This window comes from Peromyscus californicus, unplaced genomic scaffold (assembly GCF_007827085.1).
Source record: "Peromyscus californicus insignis strain IS unplaced genomic scaffold, ASM782708v3 Scaffold_18__1_contigs__length_77618521, whole genome shotgun sequence".
NCBI lineage: Eukaryota > Metazoa > Chordata > Mammalia > Rodentia > Cricetidae > Peromyscus > Peromyscus californicus.
In genome coordinates, this window is record NW_026294480.1 from 36,477,930 (window position 1) to 36,492,983 (window position 15,054).

The 15,054-nt window shown below is 38.4% G+C and overlaps 1 protein-coding gene across 2 annotated transcripts in view; it reads right to left on the minus strand.

Annotated features, from left to right (window-relative positions):
* The window catches only part of Ipo11 (importin 11), a 176,280-nt gene that overhangs the window by 42,945 nt on the left and 118,281 nt on the right, over positions 1–15,054 (minus strand). The window lies entirely within an intron of this gene.

Sequence of the window (15,054 nt, forward strand, 5' to 3'; positions counted from 1 at the left end):
CTAGGGACCCAAAAGTGCTGACAAAAATCTCTGCCTTTCTGAAGACACTGTCAAGGGAAAAGAAAAAAACATGCAGTGTGGAAGAAAATATTGTTAAAACATTTGGCAAAAACTTGGATCCAGCATATAAAGAATTCAGAACAATCAGTAACAATCAGCAGACAAACAACTTCATTGTGAAGTAGGAAAGGTTTGAAAAAAAATTTTTAAAACAGGCACTTTACCAAGAAAATATTCAGATGTCAAGGGGATAGTTGAAAAGATGTTGCATATAATTAGGCATTACAAAAGTACAAATTGAAATCACAATAAATAATTTTATTTAAAAGTAAAACTAAGAAGATTAGCAATACTATGGGTCTGGAGATGGCTAAACTGATACAGTTCATGCTCTATTCCTACTGGAAAGGCAAGGACAGGCTGGCTTGGGCTTGCAGCCCACACAGCCCAGAAGGAGGGGGCCTCAGGTCAAACAACAAGGTGGATGGCTCCTAAAGAACAAGACCCAAGCTTGTCTCTAGACTACATGTGCACAGAGATGCAAGCCCCCACTTACACCCCCCAAAATGAAAAAGATGATGGACAAGGAGTCTCACATATTGTTCACAAGAACTTAAAATGCAATACTCACACTGGAAAATATGTCACATTTTAATAAAGTTAAGCAATCCTGCTTCCGTGTATTTACCTAAGATTCAAATGAATGTTCTAAGATCTACACAGATATTTATGATAGTTTTACTTTAACAGTCCCAAACTGCAAACAACTAACTGCCCACCAACTAGTCAATGAATAAACTTGAGCGCACATGTAGGCCCGTGGAATTTATTCAACAGAATACACTCAGCAAGGAAAAAGAACTGCCAGGCAACATGAATGATTTGTCAAAGCATCATGGAGAGCAAGAAGCCAGACTCAAAGGGCTATATACTATGTAACTATGCCTACAAAATGTTCAAAAGGCAAGGTTATTTGATCAACAGTTTTCCAGGACAGAAAAAGGCAACATTTTGGGTACTATAACTTCTATCATGAGCATGGCAGAGGTTGTGCAAAGGTGTAAATTTGTCAAAATTGTATACTTTTGATATATATAAACCATAACTTATATAACTGGTATTCCAAAAAAGTAAAAGCAGCCATATAATACCATATAGTATAATTAAATTATACTATGGCAATTTAAAAGCAGTTAAATTATGAGTGCCTCCAGGATTATACCATTATCCCTGTAACTTGACTTCATTAATATGCATAATTAACTTTTTTAATGTCCAGTGAATGCACTGGGTGTAATGATGTATGCCTTAATCCCAACATTTGGGAGGCTGAGGTAGGTGAATCGCTATGAGTTCAAGGACAGCCTGGTCTACATAGTAAGTTCCAGGCCAGCCAAGGCTACACAGTGAGACTTTGTCTTAAAAAACAACACAAAACGTTCAGTAAATAGTTCTAAGGTCAGCAGTTTGGGCCACTTCCTGCTTTGTACAGTCAGTCAGAAGCTAGTGTCTCTACATTCAAATGTGATCACATTTTGGAGAACCTAATCACCAAATGAGCCAAGTCCTAACTGGTGGGAATCATTCTGATACATTGTTTGAGTAGAACATCTTATTTTATGCCATTGTGATTCCTTTATGTAAGAACTAAAAAATACCTTCTAAAAATGTTCAGTCTACATCCTATTTGATTCGGTAAGATATACACTAGAAAAAAAGAGCCAAAGATTTTCACTAGAAATTTAGCTACAAATTATATGATCTTTAGTGTCCTTGTCTGTAAACGAAGCCTAGATTTAGGTCTAAAGACAAAAGGTATGCAGATAGAATATGGCCATTCCCTCACACTGAGAAGCAAATCACCATGGAGCCATCATAGATGCCAAGGCAAGTAGAACCCGAAATTTCTTCTTCATACAGCGCTGACAGCACTGGCTTATGCAGACAGAAACCCCGTCCTCCCTTCCCAGGGATCTTGCCCACGCACCTATTTCAAGATTTTTAGGGAGACTGTATTAAACTGCCTTCTCTACTAACATCAGCTCTAAGCATCAACCTTACTCCTGGGAAAACTAGAAAATTTGTAAGGAAGAAATGTCCATGTTTTCTCAAAATATTAATTATGAATTTTCCTAACGGGTATTTGGCAACCTCAATGTGACTGTGCTATATTATGAAGTATCACTCTGCAGCAGTAACTATCCCGCAAGAGCCAGGGAGCGGGAGACAGACTCCAAGTTCTACAGTCCAGAGAAGAAAGGAACTAAGGCTGGCTTTGAATGGGAAAAGCTGACTCTAGGGAGGAGGAACTGTAGAGTGGAAAGGAAACATTTTTGTAATCAGTAAAAAAAAAGACAAGTTGGATAGTATAATTATCTCCAAACCACTCAAGTTTTAAAAAGCATTCTCAAAAAGAAGCACCTTAATTATTACTCACTAAGCAGTTTGGGGAAAAGCATTTTCAAATAACAGAGAAAACTACAAGTCAAAGTATTATGTACTTTCATACACACACACACACACACACACACACACACACACACACACACACACACACACACACCAAGACAATGACTCTATGTAGCCCTGGCTGTCCTGAAATTCACCATGTAGACCAGGCTGGCTTTGAACTCACAAATACCTGCCTGCCTCTAACTCCCATGTGCTGGGATTAAAGGTGTGCATTACAACTCCAGACTTTAGAATATATATTTAAATGAATAAGAATTAAGACTTACAAACTCTTTTAAACACTACTACTATAAATGCACTCCTTGTAACAACCTAACTTATAACATTTCATAATGAAGCCTCTTAGAAAGATTTTTCTAGGGCTGGAAAAATAACTTGACAGCCAGGCATGCACTGCTTTTGCAAAAGGGCAGTTTGGTCCCCAACACCCACCTCAGACAGCTTATAAACTGTCGGAGGCCATGCAAGGGGACCAATGGGCAGCACTGGAACTCATGGAACACAGCTGGGCGGTTGGCAAAGTCATACCTGAGTGAGCCTTGGAGAGGCAAAGCCCCAAGGACTATGAGGACTTCATGCTGTTATTGAGCATAGCTCTGATTGCTGCCTTCCTGGGCACCACATTCCTCACAATCTATGGATTATATGAAGACTCTCGGGGGTTTCTAGCCCCTAACTGGGCCGTGTAACTGGTACATACGATAACAGTGATTAACCTTTTCAAGCATTGCTGCTGGAGCAGATTAATGATGCAAACAATACCCTTAGAAAGAATTTAGACATGTAGAATTGTTGTTAGTAAGGTTAGGTTAAGGTGTTTTTGTTAATGGCTTTGAGGCAGAAAATCTTGGGGAACCATTTAAAGTTTAGAAAGTTGAGTGAGGGACTTGTTGAGGTCAAGAAACAAGGACAATGGCAGCCCGTATTGCTGGCTGATGTACCTTTCTTGCTTGGATGGGTTGGTGATTCATGGTGATGATTAATTCCTTGTACCCATTTCTGCCCTCAGTTTTCCTGACATAAAAACCTGTTAAGTGGGTATGTACTCTAAGAATTTAAAGTAGAGCTGATTGTTTTTCATATATAAAAATTTAGATTTGTGATTCTTTTAAGATTTCTTGTAAGATTACCTTATAAGATAAATAATAATGGTTAATCCTGTCTTTGTAACTGCAAAATGCAGCCTGCCAGCAAAAGAACTGGCTAAGAAAAATACCTTGCTTGCTTACACTCTGAATGCATGTGGGTTCTTGGGACAACTTGTTTCTCACCTACAATACGTAAAACATTTAATCATGTAAGGGTTATGGAAAACATGTTGTTTTTTACTTGTATTCACTGTAATCATTCACTCAAAAATTGGAATGTAATCACATTGTAATTTTTAGATTGCTTGAAAGAGTTTGCTGGGGTATATAAACTGTAAGGGAGAAGTAAAGACAGAATATAAGGAAAACACCAGGAAAGATGTAGAAGGAAGACATCAGGAAGTAGTTAGAAGGAAAACATCGAGAGAGACAGAAGGGATACATCTGGATAGAAGTAAAAAAAGAACTAAAGAGACAGAGAGAAGATGACAGACCCTAAAGGGGTGTGTGTGTGTGTGTGTGTGTGTGTGTTTTCCCTTTTTCACCATTCCCAAGAGTTAAGTTTAGCCCCACTCATGGCCCCAGAGAATTAAGTTTACTCCCTCGGATAGAAAAGTCAAGTTGAGTGATTAGTTCGCCGACTCCATGGATTCCCTTCAATCTCTGAGCTGCTGAAGGCTGCTGCTCACAGCAGCAATAATAAACACGGGTATGTAACCAAATCCAGGGGCTCCAAAGCCCTGTTCTGCTCGTGTGCACAAAAACAGGACACGCAACACTCTCCCAACACCTGTCATAAATTAAGAATCAATCTTGTTTTTCATAATAGTTTCACAATAGTTTTAGAATTAGGGTTTTTAACTTTAAAAACATTTTTCCATTCATTTATTTGGGGTGGGGTACATATAGCAGGCATACAACTCACAGGGGTCAGGTTTTCTCTTATCACCACATGGGGTTTTGGAGACTAAACTCATACCATCAAGCTTAGCACTCAGTGTCTTAACCTCATATCCATGTTAGTTTCTGGAATTATGCTTTTTAATGTGACTGGACATTTAAATAGAAACAATCAAAAGAAAGCTACAAGCCAGAATAAGACGAAAAAGGATTAGAGATAATTCTGCTTTGGCCACTTCTGGAAGGACATTCTAGGAACGAGGCATTGTTTCCTTTTTGATGAAAACCACCCCATTATATACATGAGCAGGGTTCACTTCCCAGTGTGTCATGTCCTGCAGTCTTCCTGGAGTCACCCACTCAAATCTGATGCCAGACCTAGTTCTTAACTCCTCAAACTGCTGCTTATTGAGAGTGACAATTCATCTTAACTACAAAGGCCTAAGGAACCTACAATCCCTCAAAAGATAACCTGAGAGCTATCTACAGTCACACAGTAGCCCTGTAGAAACCAATGTTCAGTGTTCTGCCTTTCTTATTACTCCCTTCCCTCACACTTCCATCACGAACACTTCCCTGACCACTCACTCACCAACGAACACAACACTGTCCTGAATTCAAGAAAAGATCTTCACTCATTAGACATGTAACCTGTGGCATCTGATACCCACATAGGTGGTCTGGTACATGTGTGAACACACACACACACACACACACGCACACGCACACGCACACGCACACACACACACACACACAGATGTTTTAAAAACATTTAAACACAAAAAAACAAAACAAAAATCCCAAACAAGTAAAGATAATCACAGTCATGAATAGCTGATACATAGATAAGAAATATGCAACTGATTATACTGGATATAAGCCAGAACACAGAGAAAGAGTGAGCCATAAATCCATTTATGAAAATTCATTTTTAAAAAATACAAGAGAATCTTGCTATCAAGGAGACTGGAGAGTGCAAGCGAAACTGAAAGAGGGCCACATTGATGGCCTAAGTTTGCTCTGCCTGTGACCTGTCACTTTCACCTTTCCTTTCCTACCTACTTGATTTAGACAGGATTATAAAAACAACTGACGGTGCCACACAAAGAACACGGGCCTCCTGTGCCCATGCTAAGACTTACCTCCAGGGCCTTGAGCCTGCTAGACGAGCATTCTATCCCTGACCTACGCCTCGTCACCAATACAGGCTTTTTAAAAACCTTGGCTTGTACTGTTCAAACATACTCAGACGTTTTTATCTGCAGGACCCACATCTACACAGTAAACCAAGCATGGATCAAAATACTTTAGGGAAGAAAGTGCATCTGTATTGACTTTTCAATATTTTAGCCACTAAGTATATTCTACACAGAATTTATCCTGTTTCTGATTATTTTAAAGAGGTGATTTTAAAGCATATGGAGGGGTTTGCATGCTATATATGCAATTCTACCATTTTATATATGGGGTTTGAGCATCTGCAGATTTTATCCAAAGGATCCCAGAAACAATCCCCTATGGATCCCAAGAGATAACTGTTGTATGGTAACTAACTCTACATGTGCACAAGGATTAAATGTGTGAAGGCACAAAAACCTGAAATCAGCAAGTAAAAGCCATTTGACCATATAAACATTCTATACAATTTTCATTTATTTCCTTTCTTTTACTAAAATACATGAATAAAACTAGTTTTGAACTGTTAATATTTCCTGAAGGTATATAAAAATGATATATGTATAGATTATGGGACCTAATGAAAAGTGATTTTTTCCCTTTGCTTTTGAAAACTTGGTAATATACAAAATCACGTTTTCTGTGTTTACTTTGATTTTAAAAGAGCTAGTTTAAGATTATTCCTCTTATATCATTATGAACTCAAACAATAGATGTTTAAAAAACTAAATGTCCTTAGAAAGCCAACAAAGCTTTTAATCCACAAAGACAAAAATAAGCAGAATGTTCTAATACTTATTTGGTTAAGGTGGATGGGTCTCTGGCACCTATCTGTCCGTTTTTTGTTGTTGTTGTTGTTTTGTTTTGTTTTTGAGTATTTCTTTAGTGAGCATTTTATACTGGCCAATCATCTAAGAGCACGATCTTAATTTTTCTCTCTGGCTTAAGTGATGACTGTAGATGTAACCAACCGTCTTATTAAATAAGAAACACAGAACCAATGCAAAGAAGAAAGCCAAGAGATCAGAACCACTGTTTAGGTATTTATTACTTGTATATATTGTATATAGTTAATGTACTTTTGTATATAGTTTTTCTTATGTTAGTTATAAGCTTTTTTTTCTTTTTATTAAAATAGAAAAGGGGAAGTATGGTGGTATTTTATTTGTACTGAAATGTGATTTTAATTGTATGTTAATAAAGTTGCCCGAAGGTCAGAGCTATTAGAGCCATAGCAAGAGCATGGCGGTGGTGGCACACGCCTTTAATCCCAGTACTTGGTAGGCAGAGCTAGGTAGATCTCTGTGTGTTCAGGGATACAGCCAGCATTGGAGACACACGCCTTTAATCTCAATATCGACCATAGAAGACCTGGAAGTCTCTACAGACAGGCAGTGACGAGGCAGTCATGTGTTGGGTTTACAACTAATGAGAAGGCAGAACAGAAAGACTATATAAAGACAAACACACAGGAAGTAGGTCTCTTTCGGAGAGGTCTCTTGGCTTAAGAGGCTAGCTGCAGGGTAAGGTTCTTAGGTCTGATCTCTTGGCTTTCTTCTTTGCATTGGTTCTGTGTTTCTTATTTAATAAGACGGTTGGTTACATCTACAGATGACATCAAAATTCTCACCCTGTCTTCACCATGTTTTCAATCAATTTTTCAGTACAATTTTATAAGTCAAAATTTTCACAGTAGCAGGCCAAAGAGAAGAATCAGAACTTTAACCACTTTAAAATTATGTAAACAGGCCTTAATCATACCAATCACAACTCACACCTACTTAATATCTGAAATCATTCTTAAATTATTATTATCTTAAATATTACTGTTGGGAAGAACAGGGGGTAATTTAAGAAACAAACAAGCTAGTAAAACCTAAAAGCAACAACCAGGCAATACATTCTCCACTGTGTCTCTTGGTTTACACAACTTAACAAGAACAAACAAAGAACAGAAGTTTGTTGAAAGAGTCAAAGGAAGCAAGGAAGCCTGATCATCAGTTTTATCCCAGAATCCCCACAGCATGAAACTATGACAGTATTGATGTTTACACTGTTCAAATACTTTCTAGAATTTAGGCTATAAATATTTTTATCCCCTAAATGGAAACAATCCTTTTTATACAATAATTTTCTGCATGGTCATGAAAAAGCATATGAAGACATCTAGTTCCCCTAAGAAAAGCTGGCCAAGGAGAATCTAAACATTCATAATTCAAAGTTCATTAAATCGCTACCTTTAAAAAAATATTTTTATGTGTATAGATGCTTTGCCTGCATGTATGTCTGTACATCACTTGTGTGCCTAGTTTCTGTAGAGGCCAGAAGAGTGTGTTAGACCTCCTAGAACTGAAGTTACAGCCAACTGTGAATCACCATGTGGGTGCTGAAAATTGAACCCAGGTCCTCTGGAAGAGTTGCCAGTGCCTTAACTACTGAGCAACCAATCAAATCCAGCCCCACAACTCACTACTTTACAACAAAGCATATTTTCTTTAACTCAATGATCTTACAAAGATTTTTAATGTGTGGTATTTATCTGCGCTTTATTTGTTTGTTGTTACTGCACAAGCACATAAACTTTCTGCCCCATTCCCAAGCCATTATCTCCAACATTATAAGAAATAATTAAGCTGGTGGATATGGAGCTAATGAGATGGCTCCATGAGTAAAGGCACTTAGCAGCAAGACTGAAGACCTGAGTTTGACCCTCAGCACCCATATTGTAGAAGCAGAAAAATGACTCTTGCAGGTGATACACTAAAAAAAAGTAACATAATTTTTTGAAAAGATGATCAATATGTAGTGTAATAGTTACTTTTCTACTGCTGTGAAGACACACTATGACCATGGCAACTCTTATAAAGGAAAACATTTAATTCAGGGGTGGCTTAGCTTACAGTTTCAGAGGTTTACCTCATTATCATCATGGCAGGGAGCATGGTGTATGCAGGCAGACATGATGCTGGAGAGCTAGCTGAGAGTTCTTACATCTTGACTCACACACAACAGGAAGTAGTCAGTTTGCTGGGTGTGTCCTGAGCATATATGAGACCTCAAAGCCCATCTCCACAGTGACACACTTCTTCCAGCAAGACCACACCCACTCCAAAAAGGCCACACCTCCCATTAGTGCAACTCCCCCTGGAGGCCATTTTCTTTCAAACCAACACACTTAGATAAAAAACCATGACAGTGGCAACTTATAAAAGAAGTGTTTTAATTGGACTTAAGGTACCAGGGCTTTACAGTCCATGATGGTGGAGCAAAGGTACAGAGGCAGGAATGGCTCTGAGCACACATCTAGAACTGCAAGGAGGAGGCAAGCAGCTAACTGGGAAGGGCACTGCATCATCTGGAGCCTCAAAGCCTGCCTCATTACACACCTCCTCCAACAAGACCACACCCCCTAATCCTTCCCAAGTAGGCCTACCAACTGAGAACCAAGTATTCAAACATATAAGCTATGGGCGCCATTCTCATTCAAACCACCACATGTTGTATCTTAGGATGAGTAGAATTTTCTGTCCTTTGATATTTTGCAAGAGAAAGATCATGCATGCATAGAAAACAATGCCCAGCAAGGACATACTAAGTTTATGTAGGACATAATAAGGACATGCATGAAAATGAAATGACCAATGTCTAGTACAAGTCGCATGTAACCTAAGCTGGTATCAAACTTACTAAGTAATAAAGGGAGAGACTTCAAACTTGTGATCTTCCTGCCTCCCCTGTACACACCATACCTGATTTTTCTGGTACTGGGAATCAAACCTAGGGTTTCATGCCTGCTAGGTAGGTAGTCTACTAACTGAGCTCTATCTCCAATCTGAGTTTTCTTAAAAGAGGGGAAATAAAGAAATTTAACAGAAATTAGTAATCATTGGATCAGGTTAAGATCTCACCATTGTCAATGCTGAAAATTGTTTAAAGTAATGCTTTATCATAAGTAATTACAAGGCAATCAAAAGCTATTCCCTAGAACAAATTTTAAAAAGCCAATTGTCAGGGCTGGAGAAATAGTGGGCACTTAAATTCACTGGTTGCTCTTCCAGAAGACACAGGGTTCATCCTAGCACCCACAGCTGTCTATATAACTCCAGTTCCAGGGGATCCAACAGGCACAGCATGCAGATAGTACACAGACAAACATGTAGGCAAAACACCCATACACATAAAAACAGTAAAATAAAAAGACATCTGTAGTAACATTATTAAAGTTGTATGAAAAGGTACTTGTATTCAGGATTAAAGTCCTGAAGAAGTCCCATGTGTCACACAGCTCAGCCCAAATGAGGATAACATGCTCTAGAAAAGTGTTCACACACACACACACACACACACACACACACACACACACACACACACACACACACACTTCGACAGTGTCTCACTGTGTAGCTCTGGCTGACTTTGAACACATAGAGATCCACCTGCCTCTTCCTCCTCAGTGCTAGGATTAAAGGTGTGCACCACCAGGCCTAGTTAGTGTTCCATAATTAAGTCAACTCTGACTATTAACGATGAGGGCACTGATAACAACAATTGGTAAGAAGCTACCTGTCAATGAAGCACAAGACAGCAGTAAAGTTTACAAAACAAAATTGCACAAATGAGGCTTAGTGACAGGGAGGGAGGGAAGGAAGGAAGGAAAGAGAGAGAGAGACAGAGAGACAGAGAGAGAGAGAGAGGAGAAAGAGAGAAAGAGAGAGAAAGAGAGAAAGAAAGAAAGAAAGAGAGAAAGAAAGAGAAAGAAAGAAAGAAAGAAAGAAAGAAAGAAAGAAAGAAAGAAAGGAAGAAAGAAAGAAAGAAAGAAAGAAAGAGAAAAGAAAAAAGACACAGTTGGTGAGATGGAGTGGTGAATATGACCAAAATATATTGTATTAAATTCTCAAAAAAGTAAGAGAAAAAAACTAAGCAAAACTCAGCAACCTTGATATTTAAAAAATTTTGCAAGAAATAGGTAAAATTTGAAATAAGAGGAAAAACTATTTCTCTAAAGTATTATTTTTAAAGATTTTTATGTGTATTAGTGCTTGGTTTGTGTGTATGCAGGTGTATCATGTGAATACCTGGTGCCCTCAGAAATTGGAAGAGAACATTAGATCCCCTGAAACTAGTGTTATAAATGACTGTGAGCCACCATTTAGGTGCTGGGAACTGAACTCAGGTCCCTCTATCAGAGGAGAAAGTGTTCTTGACCACTGAGCTATCTTTCTAGACTCTATTTTCAAATTATTTAAAAATACTTATATGGTAACCAGGTATGGTGGAGAAAGCCTTTAATTCCAGCACTTCAGAAGCAGAGGCAAGTACATCTCTGTGTTCACAGTCAACCTGGTCTATATATGGTTCCAAGGTAGCCTGGGCTATAGAGTGAGACCCTGTCTTTAGAAAGAAAAGAAACTATGTAATTAACAACTTCATACAAACAAAAATTTGACTACTTTGTTATATGTATTGTCTAGCCAAAAAGGCTAGAGCAGGCTCCCTGACAAAATTCCTCCTCCCTACTCCCAGCAGGGGATCTTAACTACATCCACATACTCTCCCATCTGCTCCTGGCAAACTTACAAGCATCTCAAATTCAAGACATCTATACTATGTGATGCCTCCCAAGTAAAAGTAAAAACCAGAACAAGGCGGGAAGTAAAAGCAAGCTCTCCTAAATTTTCTTCCATGAATAAAGACAAGCTCTACCCTACCCAATCAGTTCTACTCTTTCTCCTCATTCCCCTTCCAAAACTCATCAAATTCTGCCATTTACCTCCAGAAATCCTTGTTTCTATGTCTCTACTTTCCTACTACTGATGCTGTGCTACAGGCCAATACTATTTCTAGTCTGAACACCCATGTGGCTTCTCCAACAGGAAAACTTCCTCTCACAGCTTCTGTAATTCATCTTCTCTAGCACACACTCTCTCATGTAGACAGGCTCTCATGTAACCCAAGCTGGTCTTGGGTTTACTCTGCAACAGAGGATAACCTTTAACTTTTGACCCCTTTGCCGCCACCCTCCCAAATCCTGGAATTATAGATATGCTTTATCACACTTGGTTTCAGAGGGTTCTTTTGAAAAATCTGAATGTTTCTTTCCTTTGTTTTAAAGCATAGATTTTTATCTTTCCATAATTTTCCTCTACAGTTAAAAACCCAAGCTCCCAACAGCATTTTGGCCAATTCTTCTCTCCTCACCTCTCTCTTTCACAAACTTTACACCTCCAGGGCCTTCTGTTTTGGGAGTTCTACTGCCTACAACTGCAAGGTCAGTCCTATTTATATTAAGAACAAAACTCTAGCTTGGCGGGAGGTGGTGCCTAACACCTTTAATCCCAGCATTCAGAAGGCAAAGGCAGGTGGAACTCAGTGAGTTTGAGGCCAGCCTGGTGTACAGAGTGAGTTAGTTCCAGGCCAGCCAGGGCTGGTTACACAGAGAGGCCCTGTCTTGAAAAACAAAACAAAACAAAAAACAAAAACAAAACAATAACAAAAAAAAAAAACACAAAGGATAAAACTCTAAGTGGCACCATGCTAGAAGATGGAGTTTAAGAGGATTTCATAAGCAAGCAATTTCAGAAAGAAAGGTTTTTAAAGCCAAAGCATAAACTCTCTTAAGAATTTTATTTGTTTGTTTGTTTGTTTATTATTTACACAAAGAAATATAACCTTACATATTATGGTTAGAAAAAACAATTGCCACAGAAAATTATCTGGCAGGAGTGACAAGTTTTCCAAAGATACAACTAAGGGCAGGCTGAGGTTTTACGTCCGTGTACTGGAAACTCAACAGACAGAGGAAGAAAGAGAGTGAGCTCACCCTGACCCTGCCAAGAACACTTATATAAGGTCTCCCACTGTTGAAAATTACTTCCCATTAAAAATACAGTATCCTCTACTTTACCACATGACGTAAGAGTTAGATCTGGGCCAGCTGCAGGTATACCACATGCCTCTCATTCACACTATTTTAACTCATAAGATTTCACTGGCCACTAAGGGTGCAGCCATATATGCTTACTAGCTTTAGCAAAATGGTAAACACCAAGTGTGGTAGTCAAGGCCTGTAATTTAACCACTCAAGAGGCTGAGGCAGGAGAATCACAAGTTCCAGACCAATGTGGACTACATAGCAAGATCCAACCTCAAAATTCACCAAAAGGTGGGGGGGGGGGGGGGCGCAAACTAGTGGCAGGAGGCACTTTGAAATCGGTATTTATATATTATGCTTGACAACAGCATAATATATAATGTATATATTATATATTATAAAAATACCAGAAATTACCTATCATTTCCAAAACTAAAATCATCAAGAAGATGGATCCTGAACAACTAATAAAAGTGAGTTAGACTCCTCTCCACTAGCCTAATAGCTCATAAGATAGTCTGAAAACAAGAACAAAAAAAAACAAAAAAAAAAAAAAACAAATGAAAAATGAACTGGGACTTCTGGAGAGGAGCTAAGAAGCAACTGTTCAGTAGGAAATAGAGATCAACTGTCTCACACACCCTTCCTTCCTTCACAGCACACATGGCGCTACAACTCCCTGTGGACTTATTTGAAGGTCAGCATTAAGACAAGATGCCAGAACCTAGTGACAGGTCCATGAATAAGGAAGGAGGCAGATGGTGGTAACATCTAGTAGAGAAGTGTAGCATTAATGCTGCTTTTCAGTATCTTCTAAGAGGTTATCTAGGCTTTTTTTCCCCTTTCTCCTGCATCATCTAAAAACAACATGTAAAAATACATATGTAAGACTTGACTGTTATGTGCTGCTGCGCAGTTAAGAAAATGGAATTAAAATGTTCATTTCAAAGTTTAACTACTTGGATGCCATGTACAATTCATAGGCTCAGGAAATACATGCAAATACCTTGTTTGAACATTCTGTTTCTTGACCAGAGTATGACTACATGGTCATATATGCTTCTGTATTAATTTATACATCAGTAAGTTTTGGATTTTTTTTTCCTTACCACCATTTTTTAGGGACCAGAGAAACAGCTCAGTGGCTAAAAGCATTTGCACTTCTTACAAAGGACCCAAATTCAGTTTTCAGAATCTACATCTGGTGATTCACAAGAACTTTAATTCTAGCTTCAGGTGATCCACAATCATCTTCTGGCCTCCAAGGGCTCGCACCCCCCCCCCCCCCACTACAAACAGGTGGTAAAACCACACACCCACACCTACACAGTAGACTCACCAAAAGAAATCCTGGAACTTTATACATGAGAAAGCACAAAACCTCCCACAAGAACAAAGCTACCCAGACAATCTCTTTCCTGGCTGCCTGTTTCACATCATTTCCTCACTCTCTCACAATGTCTATCCAAACTGCCCATCACTTAGCCTCTGGCTATCAAACCACGGGCAGTCTTTTAGTTCTAGAAGACATGGGGTTCCTTGATCTTCACCCTGGCCTTTTCTCCATCAGATGTGGAGTTTTTTATTTCCTGGTCACTTCATGTGAGGTGACCACCAGGTATCCTCTGGTAACACATACGTCCTCACTTGTAGAAAATGTCTCTCTTACAGTGACAGGAGAGTGTTAGTGGTTTGCAGTTATTCCAAAAGGCAGAGATAAGATTGTGAAATTCCACAAATCAGTTATAAATGGTAGCCTATTTACCAGAGAAAGAGCCTTCCATGAAATGGCCCTGGGACTTTAACCACTGCTTATATGCTCAATGGAAAACTCTGTTCAGTTTCTAAAATATCTCCCTGAAATTTAAGTATTTTAAATTGGAGCCTGTTTATTCCTGAGTACTCTAACCAAGAACATTTAATAAACAGTAGAGTCAAGAACTTGTAATAAATGGTAAAAAAAAAAAATAGATATCTAAAAAATGGACAAGTATGCTTTATAAGGCTACTCAAAACATAAAACAGGCAAATTGTTGTAAAAACTTACTATACACATTACTTCCACTATACTTCATGTTTTTAAACTTAAAATGCCAAAAGACAGAAAATAAGCTGACTAATACTTTTAAAGCGAGTACCTGCTGACAACATACAAAATGAATACTTCATGAAAACCTACGTGCTCGATTGTAGTTCCGTTTATAGATCACTATTAATAGAACTAAAGTTTTCTGGTTGAGTCTAAATCACGTTATAAGCTACCTATAAAAATACATATAAAATGATCCATTTTTAAAAACTGTTGCTTAAGTTTCTGTCTCATACCACTGGAGTCTTTAATTTTGGGACTTTTAAGATCAAAGTAAAAGTCCCATTATACAGATTTTTCTAAACTCCAAACACAATTATGTTTCTCTTGAATGTCTTCAAGACAGGGTTTCAGTTTGGGGGCATGAAGAAACTTTTACTATTTACTATATATACTTCTGCACTGTTTGGTTTTCTCTTCCATTAAATGTACCTTTAGCTATGAAAACAACTAGAACA